This window comes from Archocentrus centrarchus, chromosome 9 (assembly GCF_007364275.1).
Source record: "Archocentrus centrarchus isolate MPI-CPG fArcCen1 chromosome 9, fArcCen1, whole genome shotgun sequence".
In the NCBI taxonomy this organism is placed as follows: Eukaryota; Metazoa; Chordata; class Actinopteri; order Cichliformes; family Cichlidae; genus Archocentrus; species Archocentrus centrarchus.
In genome coordinates, this window is record NC_044354.1 from 19,712,042 (window position 1) to 19,727,307 (window position 15,266).

At 44.0% G+C, this 15,266-nt stretch overlaps 1 long non-coding RNA gene across 1 annotated transcript; it reads left to right on the forward strand.

Moving 5' to 3' along the window:
• Positions 1–280: 280 nt before the first annotated feature.
• LOC115786282 (uncharacterized) lies at positions 281–8,352 on the forward strand. Its single transcript, XR_004020407.1, has 4 exons — positions 281–413; positions 3,147–3,296; positions 4,186–4,347; positions 8,150–8,352. It is a non-coding gene; the product is annotated as an uncharacterized LOC115786282 (long non-coding RNA).
• The last annotated feature ends 6,914 nt before the right edge of the window (positions 8,353–15,266 follow it).

Here is a 15,266-nt window from a genome sequence, read left to right on the forward strand (position 1 = left end):
CCTCACTGTCACGTCAACCTGCTGCGGAGTGAGAGTCATACAGGTTGCGTGTGCAAGAGGAGGCACGGAGGAGGGGGGCGAGGCGAGGGGATAGACTGATCCCAGGCCACGCAACACAAACTGCTTTAAAATAAATTGTATTTCATTCCTAAAATTAACATAGACCCACATACCTTCATGTAATTAATTGGGTTAGCTATGTGAAAAATGTAAAAAAAAAAAAAAAAAAAATTTTAAATAAAAGTCATAGGCTACGTGAATTTGTTTACGTCACGTGATTCTGGTTGATTGACGGGTGAAGGGACTGTTATCGAAAGGTAATATGGATCAAGGTAAAAGACCAAAGGAGCCATCAGGTGCACAGTTTAGAAAAAGAAGAAAAGAAGAAGAGGAGAAACCGGCAAAGCATAAAGGTATGCAGATTTCTGTGAGTGACGTGATTGACATTAGGCGATAGGCTATTTATTAGCCTCTTGCTAATATGTTGCTAATTAGTCACAGAGGGCGACTGTATTTGGTTTTTAGTTTTGCTGAATTAGAATTAGAATTGAGGCATCATGTCATGCAACTAATTTCACCCAGACAACTTAGTCTGGTTTGTGTTTGCAACACAGCAAGTGCAAATCCACACATATGTCCAGACTGGATTTGTTTTTATTGCTTATAATATACATTGACATAGCATTTTGTAAGCTACATGTCATATATCTTTTAAAATAATTGTTGTGTGTTGTGCTTAGTTAATAGGATGTTAACAAATGTTAATAAAGTGCATCATGGTCATTTTAATAGGGTAACTGATGCATGTGTGATGTAAGTGTCATCTAACTTATAATATTATCTTAATTGTAAATTCAGGGGCACTTCTGAAATATTTTGGAGCTGGATCAGCCACTGTCCAAAATGAGGAGTCAGATACTTCCACAGCAGCCACAGACATGGTCCTGGAGTCTGATGAGGGGCCATCTACCTCAGCAGCCACACAGGCCTCTTCAGGGATGGTCCTGGAGCCATCTACCGTCTCAGCCGCGTGTTCCTTGCAGTACTCCTTAGGTGTGTGTGTGTTTTTGCATAAATTTTTACTTTTATAAACACTATAAATGCTGTAAATAACATGTACTAATGACAATACCATTTTCTCTTTATTAGAAATGCCTCAGCCTGAAATCCCACCAAATCCTGTCCCTGAGGATGAGCTTCTGTCTATTGACCCTGCTAATTGGCCTTCAGTTCTGACTGACAGAATTCGGACACAGCTGGTTTGCAGAGGACCAAGTGAGGTACCTGCTGACTTTGTTTTCCCCAGGAATGAGTTGAATGGAAGAAGTTGCCATCACCAGTATTTCAAGAAGACATTGGTTAATGGTGAAAAGACTCCCAGAAGCTGGTTAGTCTATTCAGAGAAAAACGACAGCCGTTTCTGCTTCTGCTGCAAAGTCTTTTCTAAGAGGACAATTAAACTTGACAAGCTCAGGCCTGACAGATTGGAAACACGCAAGTTCTTTGCTCACCTCTCAGAGCACCTCAACTCCATGAAAATGTAGAAAAGAACTGGCAGTCAGGATTGGTTTGACCCTTCCAGTGACAGTAGCTGAAGCAGAGAGGAGGTTTTCCAAGCTGAAGCTTATTAAAACATACTTGAGGTCCACTATGTCACAGGAGCGTCTCTCTGGACTTGCCATCATCAGCATCAATCATACAGTTGCACAACAGATTTCATATGATGATGTAATTGATGATTTTGCAGCAAAGAAGGCTCGAAAAGTCAAGTTTTAGATTGCACTTCCCATGCATGGTTATTAGTACCTGAAGGATTTGTGCAATTTATATTGGTATTAAATGCACTAAAACAATCACTCGAAAAAAGGGAAAGTGAAGACAGAGAAAAAGTCAATCAATTGAAGAGGAAAGAAAAAAGAAGTTTGTTCCTTTTCATGCAGACTGGAAAGCATTTTTTTTGTGGCTGGATGAAGCAAAACTCACGGAGAGAAAGTGTGGACAGGCAGGGTCAAGAAATGTTGCTAATCAAGTGTCTCAGTGTGTCAAAAGCAGGGTAGGCCCGGACCTGGATCAACCTCCTCCCCGAACTCAGAGGCCGAAGCAACACAACAGACCATCACAATCAACACCATGTTATCCAGTATCAGACCCGGGGAGAATCCTCCGCAGCTTCACCTCCACCTTACTCTGACCCTGGAAAACGAGCATCGCTGCTAACCAACCTCCCCCAGCCTACACGAGAGATTGCTGGAGCAACTGCACCACCTCTGTCCTCTCATGTCACCAGAGCGGACGTTATCAACACAAGGAGAGTCCCAGGACTCGCCTGTGGCCATCATTCTGCACAATCTCCTGGGCTCTCCACGCCTTTCCCACAGAACCACTGCACCTTCCCATCCTATGCCCCACCCACTACACTCACAGACCCACCCTCCTTACCCATCAACGTATCCCCCAAACCACCCTCAGCCCCAGGTGCAGCCTCTGCCTCTGCCTCGACCCCAGCCCCACACACTGCCCCACGCGCAGCCGCACTCGCAGCCCATCCGCCCCCCTCCTCCCCATTCGCAGCCTCATTTTCAACGCCACTCCATGCCCAAGTCCAAACCATTAGTAAGTGCCAGAGAGCCAGAAACCAAAGAGCACGAGGTAGGCCTGTGGCCACCCCAGCCCTGGGAACACTCCCCATCTCTGCTGCCTCCCATGCGAGGTCCCAACCTGGAGCCACCGCCCTTCCAGCCACAGTGATCTCCTTCTCCTCAGAGGATCCTGCCGCAGCCTCAGGGAGTCCCCATCCCCAACAGTATCGCTAAGGCCATGGCCAGGGAAGCTGCCCAGAGAGTGTTTGCTGAGGGTAACCGGGTGTGTGAGGATTTCATTCTAAAACAGTATCACATGAGAGCTCTCAGCCAAGAAAGCTGTCGTTTTCATTAAGTTAATGTTAATATCTTTTAGGATGATCTGATATGCTTTATAAACCAACAAAACAGGCAGTGCTTTCAAGAAAATTGTTAGATTTGTGCAAATATTTTCAAGCTACATTATTCTGAAAATGAAGTGATAGTAAGTATCTTGTTCATCATTTTCATCCCCTTGGTTATTCTTCTCTCTTTTTCAATCTGAAAATTGGACATTTCTCCTGTCAGGTTGAGAAAAGGAATATCTTCAGTGAGCGAGGTAATGTCTTGCATCCTGTCAACTCTGATGAGGAGGAGGATGGCTACGACTCACCCCATGCAAGGAGGAGAGGTGCCTCGGTGGATGAATTCCGCAGAGGCTCAGAGTTAGGCAGACAGGTACTTTACAGAAAACACAAGCTGTGCTCAGCCTGTCAGGAGAATCAGTTAACTGGATCAAATCAATTATGGGTCAAAATGTGTCTTATCTTAATGTGTATATTATGATCTGTACTGCAGATTTACAGTTTGTAGAATTGTATATACACTCACTCGACCCTTTATTAGGTACATTTTGTCAGTATCAGGTTGGACCCCCTTTAATTCTTCGTAGTATAGATTCAGCAAGTTGCTGGAAACATTCCTCAGATATTTTGGTTCATATTGACTGATAGCAGATTTGCATCTTCATGGTGTGAATCTCCCATTCCACCACATCCCAAAATATTCAAACCAGCCTCCCCCCTGGCACCAAAAACCATGTTGCATTGAAAGACACTTAAATCACCTTTCTTCCTCATTCTGATGCTCGATTTGAACTTCAACAGGTCATCTTGACCATGCCTAAATGCATCGAGTTGCTCCAGTGTGGCTGGCTGATTAAATACAGTGAGTGTGTTAACAAGCTTTTGAACAGGTATAACTAATTAAGTGGTCTGTGAGTGTACTTCCTTTTTTTTTTTTTTAATTAAAAAGTTCTTAAGCGAAGAAGAAAAAGTGTTACCCCATTAAGTGTAAAATGTAATTTTCTGTAGGTTAGTACATGTGGTGTAGGCATAGACAAATTTTCACCAAGTTGCAAAACTTTGAGTACCACATAATTGGAAATAATGGGCAGAATTTGCAGCCTGCACATTTTTTAGAATAAATATATTGAAAATTGGTTAGATAATAGAGATGAAAAGGGTCACTGTTGCCACATATTGCAACACAAAAAAAGTGTTGTTAAAAATTATATAAATACAGAATTTTTTAAATATATTAATCTCTACCAAATAATCTTTCTAAGCACCATCATTACCACTACAACCACAGCGACGAGTACTACACAGAGAGCAGCCGAGGATCTGACCTGTCTGACATACTGGAGGAGGACGAGGAAGATCTTTACTCTGAGATGCAGCTGGAGGAGGGCCGCAGACACAGTATCAACTCTCACAACACTCTTAAGGTACATACTTAACTGCACGCCTTCAGTCTACAGTGGCCCAGGGGAGGACAGAGGAAGGTGGGGAGAAATAAGGATATGGGAAGGGAGGAGTCTTCCACCTCTGGAGATAACTGCTATCTTTCACAAACTCTATAACCAGGCCTATCCTGGCTTTGCCTGGCTAAACATCCATGCCTGTTAGTTGCGTTAGCTGAATTAGCCTCCCCACCCTAACCTGCTCCTCCACCCCTGCTTAATTCTTTCCAGGCTGAGTATATGGGAATGGCTGCATATACACTGCTCAAAAAAATAAAGGGAACACTCAAATAACACATCCTAGATGAATGAATGAATGAATGAATGAATGAATGAATGAATGAAGTTTTATTGCCATGTGGGTGAACAAGTTCACACATTGGAAATTGCAGTTACAGAACACCATCCAAATACACAAACACAACACACATAGGGGGATATGTGTCCTTGGGTCATGCAGCCGTTTCTTACGGCGCTACCTTTGGCAGGAGGAGAAAACAACACATCATGGGGAAGTTAGGTTAAAAAAAAAAGTCATCTGGTACAGTGCTCAAAAAGAGCACTATACCAGGGTCCAAAAAAACCACCTTAGCAAAGCATTTGCACATGTAAAGCAAGGACAGCGGCGGTAGGTGAGGTCAGGGCGGGAGGGGATGCAGAAGGAGACGAGAGGTGGGGGCATTGTGGAGCCAGATGCCAGGTTCCAGCCAAAACAGTTTGCTGATAGTGGTGGAATTTCATCAGCGGCCGTGATACACCAGACCCAGCTTCACAAATCACAACGCGGAGTGGGGGGGAGAGCAGCCGCACACAGTGCCCTGGAGAGAGATATGGTTGCCAACCCAAGGCCGGCAGGGGAGCCGAATTCCTGATAACAGAAGTTGTTTTGGAACAGGCTGCTTGTTTTTCCAACAGCCTTCAGTCTTACTGGGAAACCATTCAAAAATCCAATATTCCAAATTAGTTGATTGCCGTCCTCACTGTGCAGAACCGAACTATATCTCCTGATCTAACCCCTCTCGCCTGCGAGCTCGCTAATCTTGCGGCTCAGGTCCACCAGGCTTTGAGTCTGAGTTTGTGCGGCTCTGCTCAGCCCTTCCACCTGGATCGGCAGCCTCTGCAGATGTCGAACCGCCGTCCAGATTTTCTTAATTTGCCAGTAAAGCAGGTATCCACCGAGCCCAAACAGAGAAGATACTGCTACCAAAAAGCCGAATATGTAGGCGTCTTCCACGTCTTCCACTCCAAGGGCCGAGAAGCACACAGGTCTCCACGAGCTCCAAGAGTCGATGACGTATCCAACCGGGTCAGTTCCACTCGGACACGCAGGCTCCCCTGTCCCGGATCTCATAGTGGAAAAAATTCGATCAATGATGGAGAATGCCCAGTTTGCCAGATCCATGTTTCAATCTTGTTCTTATTCGGACAGTGTGTAAAAGACGCTCTCACAGCAAGCAGCAAGCGGAGAGATGGGGAGGGCAGGGAGAGAGAGATAGTGCGACCGTCTCCGACAAGAGCAGGAAGAGAAGATCTGAATGAATGAAATATTCTCATTGAATACTTTGTTCTGTACAAAGTTGAATGTGCTGACAACAAAATCACACAAAAATCATCAATGGAAATCAAATTTATTAACCAATGGAGGCCTGGATTTGGAGTCACACACAAAATCAAAGTGGAAAAACACACTACAGACTGATCCAACTTTGATGTAATGACCTTAAAACAAGTCAAAATGAGGCTCAGTATTGTGTGTGGCCTCCACGTGCCTGTATGACCTCCCTACGACGCCTGGGCATGCTCCTGATGAGGTGGCGGATGGTCTCCTGAGGGATCTCCTCCCAGACCTGGACTAAAGCATCCGCCAACTCCTGGACAGTCTGTGGTGCAACGTGACGTTGGTGGATGGAGCGAGACATGATGTCCCAGATGTGCTCAATCGGATTCAGTTCTGGGGAACGGACGTGCTAGTCTATAGCTTCAATGCCTTCATCTTGCAGGAACTGCTGACACACTCCAGCCACATGAGGTCTAGCATTGTCCTGCATTAGGAGGAACCCGGGGCCAACCGCACCAGCATATGGTCTCACAAGGGGTCTGAGGATCTCATCTCGGTACCTAATGGCAGTCATGCTACCTCTGGCGAGCACATGGAGGGCTGTGCGGCCCTCCAAAGAAATCCACCCCACACCATTACTGACCCACTGCCAAACCGGTCATGCTGAAGGATGTTGCAGGAAGCAGATCGCTCTCCACTGTGTCTCCAGACTCTGTCACGTCTGTCACATGTGCTCAGTGTGAACTTGCTTTCATCTGTGAAGAGCACAAAGCGCCAGTGGCAAATTTGCCAATCCTGGTGTTCTCTGGCAAATGCCAAGCGTCCTGCACGGTGTTGAGCTGTGAGCACAACCCCCATCTGTGGACGTCGGGCCCTCGTACCATCCTCATGCAGTTGGTTTCTAACCGTTTGTGCAGACACATGTACATTTGTGGCCTGCAGGAGGTCATTTTGCAGGGCTCTGGCAGTGCTCCCCCTGTTCCTCCTTGCACAAAGGCGGAGGTAGCGGTCCTGCTGCTGGGTTGTTGCCCTCCTACAGCCTCCTCCACATCACCTGGTGTACTGGCCTGTCTCCTGGTAGCGCCTCCAGCCTCTGGACACTACGCTGACAGGCACAGCAAACCTTCTTGCCACAGCTCGCATTGATGTGCCATCCTGGATGAGCTGCACTACCTGAGCCACTTGTGTGGGTTGCAGAGTCCGTCTCATGTTACCACGAGTGTGAAAGCACCACCAACCTTCTGTGACCAAAACATCAGCCAAAAAGCGCTACCTGTACTGTAGCAGCTCATCTGTTCTTTGTATTATAGTGAAACTGCAAATGGAATTTAGTAGAGAACCACTACAAGTTTGGTACCGCTGATTTTGTCCAGTTAAACCTACACAGTAATGTGGTGTTGATGAGGGGTGTATGCTGGTGTATTACCTCTGTACATACACCAATGCTTCATCTCCTTTTTGTCATCACATCTATTTGTAAATCACTGTTGCGCATTTTTCATTCTCTTTACACGTCTCTATAAACATCTTGATTGGATAGTGTAAAGGGAACAGTTACAGTAAAGGCAAATCATCAGATATTCTTCCGATTGTTTTCCGTGAACACGCAGGAGGAGTGCGCGTATGTTTTCGTATGTTCAAAGTGGTTGATTTTTCTACTCACTCAGCTTCACATTGTTCAATTTTTTTGGCTTTTTGAAACATTCATGAACATTCGTCCAGGCAGAAGTTTCCATCACCCTCACCTGTATCACTGACAATGTCTAATACTTTCTTTTTTTTGGTTAAATGTTTTCCATATTAAATCTCTGTGTCCACTTTACAAGCTATTGCTCCATCTTAAAGCTGTGACAGATTCCTGTTCAGAGCATGCCATTTCCTCCTCACGGAATGAGACTGCATGTCTTACCACACAGCCACAAATAACTAATTCTGTCTTTATTTTGTCTCCCCCCCCCCATTTGTTCTATTCACACACTGTGTTGTTTCCTGCCTGTTCTAAAACCTTCAGGTGCACATTCATTACTTCAGACCGTTGAAGCACATTTTACACCTCCCAAATGGCATATTTCAGTTGCTTAGTGGGAAGTTGTTGCAACATCTCCGAGCCATTATTTAGACTTACAATCTGCCATTGTAACATTTAACACGGTGATCCATGAGAAGCATGAGGAACTGATATCAGGTTCATCCTTTCCCTCTCACTGTCCCTGATATCTATGTTGCCAGGAGCTGCTGGGGCATTTCATGTGTTATCTCCCATGTGAACATGCCCGTGTGTTTGTGGCTCTATTTGACTATGACCCCCTGTCCATGGCTCCTAATCCTGACGCTGCTGACGAGGAGCTGCCATTCAAGGAAGGCCAGATCATCAAGGTGGTACACTGACTCTTCAAATACCTACACAGATATGTTTCATATAGACCTCAACCTTTTTACTGGTGAGACAATATTATCGGTCATTATTAGTTATTTCCAGTCTATCGGGATCTGTATTTATAACAGCTGATAAATGAAAATTTAAAAAGTAATAAAGAAATAGGAGAAAACCCCTTCAGCCATGTTTGGAAGCCATGTTTTAGAGGTTGTGCTAGTTGGTGCCTTTAAATAGTAATAACTTGCTGTCTCTTCCTAATCTGTCACTTTCATGGTATCCGTCCTTTAATTCTCTGGAGCTTGAAAAAAGGCGACTGGACTTCTTTTTGTTTCTTGAAGACGTTTCACCTCTCATCCGAAAGGCTTCTTCAGTTCTCAACCAAATGGTGGAGAGACCCAGGTATTTAAACCCATGTGGGCGTATTCCTCTGGAGGTGGTTATGACCCTCTATTGATCATGTGCGTGAACACATGTGCCCAGGTGTGAAGGGGGCGTGGGTCATATTTAATCAGTGGTTTCAGTTGAAACCAATTTAGGACTCCGCTCCATTGTTTCCTGTAGCCTATTGAGGTCACTGGAACAAAGGTGTGAATGGGGGTTGAGACGTCTGGGAAGGGAGCTCAGGACAGCACTGTAAGCGGGGGAAAGTTGGTGACGTAATCCACCTCCTCTGTTCAATGATGGTTGTTCACAGTGGACATAGATGGCTTCTTTCACTCCTCTTTCAAACCATCTGTTTTCCCTGTCCAAAATGTGAACATTGGCATCCTCAAAAGAGTGCCCTTTTTCCTTCAGATGCAGATGTACTGCTGAATCTTGTCCTGTCGAGGTGGCTCTTCTATGTTGTGCCATTCGTTTGTGAAGAGGCTGTTTGGTTTCACCAATGTAGAGGTCCGAGCACTCTTCACTGCACTGAACAGCATACACTACATCGCTGATCTTGTGTTTGGCAGGTTTGTCCTTGGGATGAACCAGTTTTTGTCTTAGGGTGTGACTTGGTTTGAAGTATACTGAGATGTCATGCTTGGAGAAAATTCTTCTGAGTTTCTCTGACAAGCCTGACACATATGGGATGACAATGTTGTTCCTCTTGTCCTTCCCATTCTCTGTAGTTTGTGTTTGGCCTTCATTCCTGTGCATCTTAGCTGATTTGATGAAGGCCCAGTTGGGGTAACCGCATGTTTTGAGGGCTTTCTCAATGTGTGTGTGTGTTCCTTATGCTTCCCTTCTGCCTTAGAGGGAACACTTTCCGCACGGTGTTGTAGGGTCCTGATCACCCCAAGTTTGTGTTCCAGAGGGTGGTGGGAGTCAAAGAGGAGATACTGGTCTGTGTGTGTGGGCTTCCGGTAAACTTCAATGTTGAGGCTTCCATCTTCCTCGATAAGCACCGCACAGTCCAGGAATGGTAACTTGTTATCTCTGGTGTCCTCCCTGGTAAAACGTATGTATTTATCCACTGAGTTAATGTGACGAGTGAAGGCTTCTACTTCTTGGGTTTTGATTTTGACCCAGGTGTCATCTACATATCTGTACCAGTGGCTAGGTGCCATCCCTTTGAAAGAACCAAGAGCTTTACTTTCCACTTCCTCCATGTAAAGGTTGGCTACAATGGGAGACACTGGGGAGCCCATGGCACATCCATGCTTCTGTCTGTAGAATCCATCATTGTATTTAAAATATGTTGTGGTAAGGCAGAGATCTAAAAGTGCACAAATCTGATCTGGGGTGAAGCTGGTTCTGTTCAGTAAGGAATCGTCTTCCTGTAGGCGTCTTCTGACGGTCTCCACTGCCTCAGTTGGGGGTATGCAAGTTAAAAGTGAAACCACATCAAAGGACACCATGGTTTCATCTGGATCCAGTACAAGATTCTGGACCTTGTTAGTAAAATCTGTAGAGTTTTCAATGTGGTGGGGTGTGATGCCAACAAGCGGTGATAAGATGGTGGCGAGGTGTTTGGAAATGTTGTAGGTGACCGAGTTTATACTGCTGATAATGGGTCGAAGTGGGATTGGCGCTTAGACGACCCCTGAAACACACCTCTCCTCCACCGAGTGGGCAGGTGCCAAACTGGAGTCGCACTGGTTACACAAACGCCGGCGACCACACGATGTTTCTCAGAGCCTTCAGTGAAGAGTAAGGAGTATTTCAAATGCCATTCACACAATGTTCACCACTGTCCTCAGAAAACAGGAAAAACATATTTCATTTTACATCTGTGATGTAAAACATGACTAAATTAAAGCCTGAATTTGAAAAAACAAATAAGGAATAGAACTGATAATTATGAGAGAAATATCTCTCATAATTGCATGATTTTTGAATCACAGTACAAGCTGTTGACTCAGTAATTTGATAAAACACTCTAATGATTCAAAGTTCCTTGCTGATTAACAGTATAAAATAAAGATAAAGAAATGAGCAAATCCTTGAGCTGTCGTTTTGAGGAGCACGTTAAGGTTCTTTGGAGCTTAATAATTAAAGTGAATGCTGTATATTGCAGCGTTTGTTGCTCAAAGGTTGCTGCCAGTCTTAGTCCACTGGGTGCCTTTTGATGATTTATCTTGCAGGTGTGTTTCACACACAGGTGCTTTGAATGTGCTTCATCATCGGCGATAAGTTAAACATAAAGCTTCTTGTTGTTTTTGTTTCATTGATGAGGTTTTCAGCAGTGAGTTCTTTGTCAGACAAGAGACCAATGCTTTATTATACATACCACTATAACTGGGGGAAAAATAAGAAAATTTATGTATTTGTATAAGAACACTTCAAAAATCAGCTGTTTCCCAAACTGATGCACAATAATGCCTGTAAAAATTATTAGTTAAAATGTTACACAGGACAAATACTAAAATATACCAAAAATACAAATTACTGCCAACTGCTGAAACAAAACACATACAAAAAAAATACAGCATCTGATGCTCGCGCACGCATCACGAAACGTAATTGATAGTGAAGGTGAGAAGCCGCAACAGCTCCCCCAGAGCTGGAAGCCGACAGAGAAAAGTCCCTCTAGCCGTCTGGCTTGTTATCAGCAGTCAATTCAAAAGCCTGCATCTCTGAAGCATGGGGGTATCAGTCCCTATGGAATTGGCAACTTGAACACCATCAATGCTAAAGTTATATACCAGTTTTTGAGCAACATCTGCTCCTATAGAGACAGTGCCTTTTTTTAGGGAAGACCTTACATATTTCAGCATGACAACGCTAACCTGCATACTGCATCTATTACAACAGAATGACTTCATAGCAGAAGAGTTGGGGTGCTGAACTAGGCTGCCTGCAGTCCAAACCTTTCACCAATTAAAAACATTTGGAGCATCATTAAATGAAAAATACCACAAATAAGATCCAGGGCTGTTGAGCAGCTAGAATCTTATATCAGACAGGAATGGAACAAGAGTCCTGTTTCAAAAGTGAATGAGATTTGCAAATTATCGCATTGTTTTCTTTTTCTTTTTTTCACATTTCACACAGAATCCCACCTTTTACCTTTTGCATTCACATTTCAATATGATGGAGTTGACAACATCAGCTGTGTGAAGACAAAGGACAGCTACAGCAAACGTCTTAGTGAGATTTAACTTTCTGTTCACATTCATGATCTGCTGTTGGGCTTTGCTTATACACCTGAAACATCAGGCCAAAATGAAGACTATATAGAAAGATGTCAGAAACTGCCTGAGTCATACAAAGAAAATAAGTGTAAGTAGGTACCAGGAGAAAATTCAATTTCAATTCGATTCAATTCTGTTTTACTTGTATAGCACCAAATCATAACAAACAGTCACCTCAAGGCACCACATTTACTGCACACTGTCAGTAGAGAAGACATCAAGTTTTTTTTTTTGTTTTTTTTTTTTAGAAGTAAGCTTGTGGGATGGACCTGTGATTCTGGCCTATAGTCCAGGTCCCATGGCCTCTGACAGTGGCCTCATCTCTGTGCTCATCCTGCTAGACCTCAGTGCAGCATTCAGTACTGTTGACCATAAGATTTTATTACAGAGATTAGAGCACATGTGTGAAACTCAAGGCCCGCGGGCCCGTGAGATAATTTAATATGGCTATAAGTAATGGCCCCGGTAAACAGCGCTCACCTCTCATCCGAAAGGCTTCTTCAGTTCTCAACCAAATGGTGGAGAGACCCAGGTATTTAAACCCATGTGGGCGTATTCCTCTGGAGGTGGTTATGACCCTCTATTGATCATGTGCGTGAACACATGTGCCCAGGTGTGAAGGGGGCGTGGGTCATATTTAATCAGTGGTTTCAGTTGAAACCAATTTAGGACTCCGCTCCATTGTTTCCTGTAGCCTATTGAGGTCACTGGAACAAAGGTGTGAATGGGGGTTGAGACGTCTGGGAAGGGAGCTCAGGACAGCACTGTAAGCGGGGGAAAGTTGGTGACGTAATCCACCTCCTCTGTTCAATGATGGTTGTTCACAGTGGACATAGATGGCTTCTTTCACTCCTCTTTCAAACCATCTGTTTTCCCTGTCCAAAATGTGAACATTGGCATCCTCAAAAGAGTGCCCTTTTTCCTTCAGATGCAGATGTACTGCTGAATCTTGTCCTGTCGAGGTGGCTCTTCTATGTTGTGCCATTCGTTTGTGAAGAGGCTGTTTGGTTTCACCAATGTAGAGGTCCGAGCACTCTTCACTGCACTGAACAGCATACACTACATCGCTGATCTTGTGTTTGGCAGGTTTGTCCTTGGGATGAACCAGTTTTTGTCTTAGGGTGTGACTTGGTTTGAAGTATACTGAGATGTCATGCTTGGAGAAAATTCTTCTGAGTTTCTCTGACAAGCCTGACACATATGGGATGACAATGTTGTTCCTCTTGTCCTTCCCATTCTCTGTAGTTTGTGTTTGGCCTTCATTCCTGTGCATCTTAGCTGATTTGATGAAGGCCCAGTTGGGGTAACCGCATGTTTTGAGGGCTTTCTCAATGTGTGTGTGTGTTCCTTATGCTTCCCTTCTGCCTTAGAGGGAACACTTTCCGCACGGTGTTGTAGGGTCCTGATCACCCCAAGTTTGTGTTCCAGAGGGTGGTGGGAGTCAAAGAGGAGATACTGGTCTGTGTGTGTGGGCTTCCGGTAAACTTCAATGTTGAGGCTTCCATCTTCCTCGATAAGCACCGCACAGTCCAGGAATGGTAACTTGTTATCTCTGGTGTCCTCCCTGGTAAAACGTATGTATTTATCCACTGAGTTAATGTGACGAGTGAAGGCTTCTACTTCTTGGGGTTTGATTTTGACCCAGGTGCCATCTACATATCTGTACCAGTGGCTAGGTGCCATCCCTTTGAAAGAACCAAGAGCTTTACTTTCCACTTCCTCCATGTAAAGGTTGGCTACAATGGGAGACACTGGGGAGCCCATGGCACATCCATGCTTCTGTCTGTAGAATCCATCATTGTATTTAAAATATGTTGTGGTAAGGCAGAGATCTAAAAGTGCACAAATCTGATCTGGGGTGAAGCTGGTTCTGTTCAGTAAGGAATCGTCTTCCTGTAGTCGTCTTCTGACGGTCTCCACTGCCTCAGTTGTGGGTATGCAAGTTAAAAGTGAAACCACATCAAAGGACACCATGGTTTCATCTGGATCCAGTACAAGATTCTGGACCTTGTTAGTAAAATCTGTAGAGTTTTCAATGTGGTGGGGTGTGATGCCAACAAGCGGTGATAAGATGGTGGCGAGGTGTTTGGAAATGTTGTAGGTGACCGAGTTTATACTGCTGATAATGGGTCGAAGTGGGATTGGCGCTTAGACGACCCCTGAAACACACCTCTCCTCCACCGAGTGGGCAGGTGCCAAACTGGAGTCGCACTGGTTACACAAACGCCGGCGACCACACGATGTTTCTCAGAGCCTTCAGTGAAGAGTAAGGAGTATTTCAAATGCCATTCACACAATGTTCACCACTGTCCTCAGAAAACAGGAAAAACATATTTCATTTTACATCTGTGATGTAAAACATGACTAAATTAAAGCCTGAATTTTGAAAAAACAAATAAGGAATAGAACTGATAATTATGAGAGAAATATCTCTCATAATTGCATGATTTTTGAATCACAGTACAAGCTGTTGACTCAGTAATTTGATAAAACACTCTAATGATTCAAAGTTCCTTGCTGATTAACAGTATAAAATAAAGATAAAGAAATGAGCAAATCCTTGAGCTGTCGTTTTGAGGAGCACGTTAAGGTTCTTTGGAGCTTAATAATTAAAGTGAATGCTGTATATTGCAGCGTTTGTTGCTCAAAGGTTGCTGCCAGTCTTAGTCCACTGGGTGCCTTTTGATGATTTATCTTGCAGGTGTGTTTCACACACAGGTGCTTTGAATGTGCTTCATCATCGGCGATAAGTTAAACATAAAGCTTCTTGTTGTTTTTGTTTCATTGATGAGGTTTCAGCAGTGAGTTCTTTGTCAGACAAGAGACCAATGCTTTATTATACATACCACTATAACTGGGGGAAAAATAAGAAAATTTATGTATTTGTATAAGAACACTTCAAAAATCAGCTGTTTCCCAAACTGATGCACAATAATGCCTGTAAAAATTATTAGTTAAAATGTTACACAGGACAAATACTAAAATATACCAAAAATACAAATTACTGCCAACTGCTGAAACAAAACACATACAAAAAAAATACAGCATCTGATGCTCGCGCACGCATCACGAAACGTAATTGATAGTGAAGGTGAGAAGCCGCAACAGCTCCCCCAGAGCTGGAAGCCGACAGAGAAAAGTCCCTCTAGCCGTCTGGCTTGTTATCAGCAGTCAATTCAAAAGCCTGCATCTCTGAAGCATGGGGGTATCAGTCCCTATGGAATTGGCAACTTGAACACCATCAATGCTAAAGTTATATACCAGTTTTTGAGCAACATCTGCTCCTATAGAGACAGTGCCTTTTTTTAGGGAAGACCTTACATATTTCAGCATGACAACGCTAACCTGCATA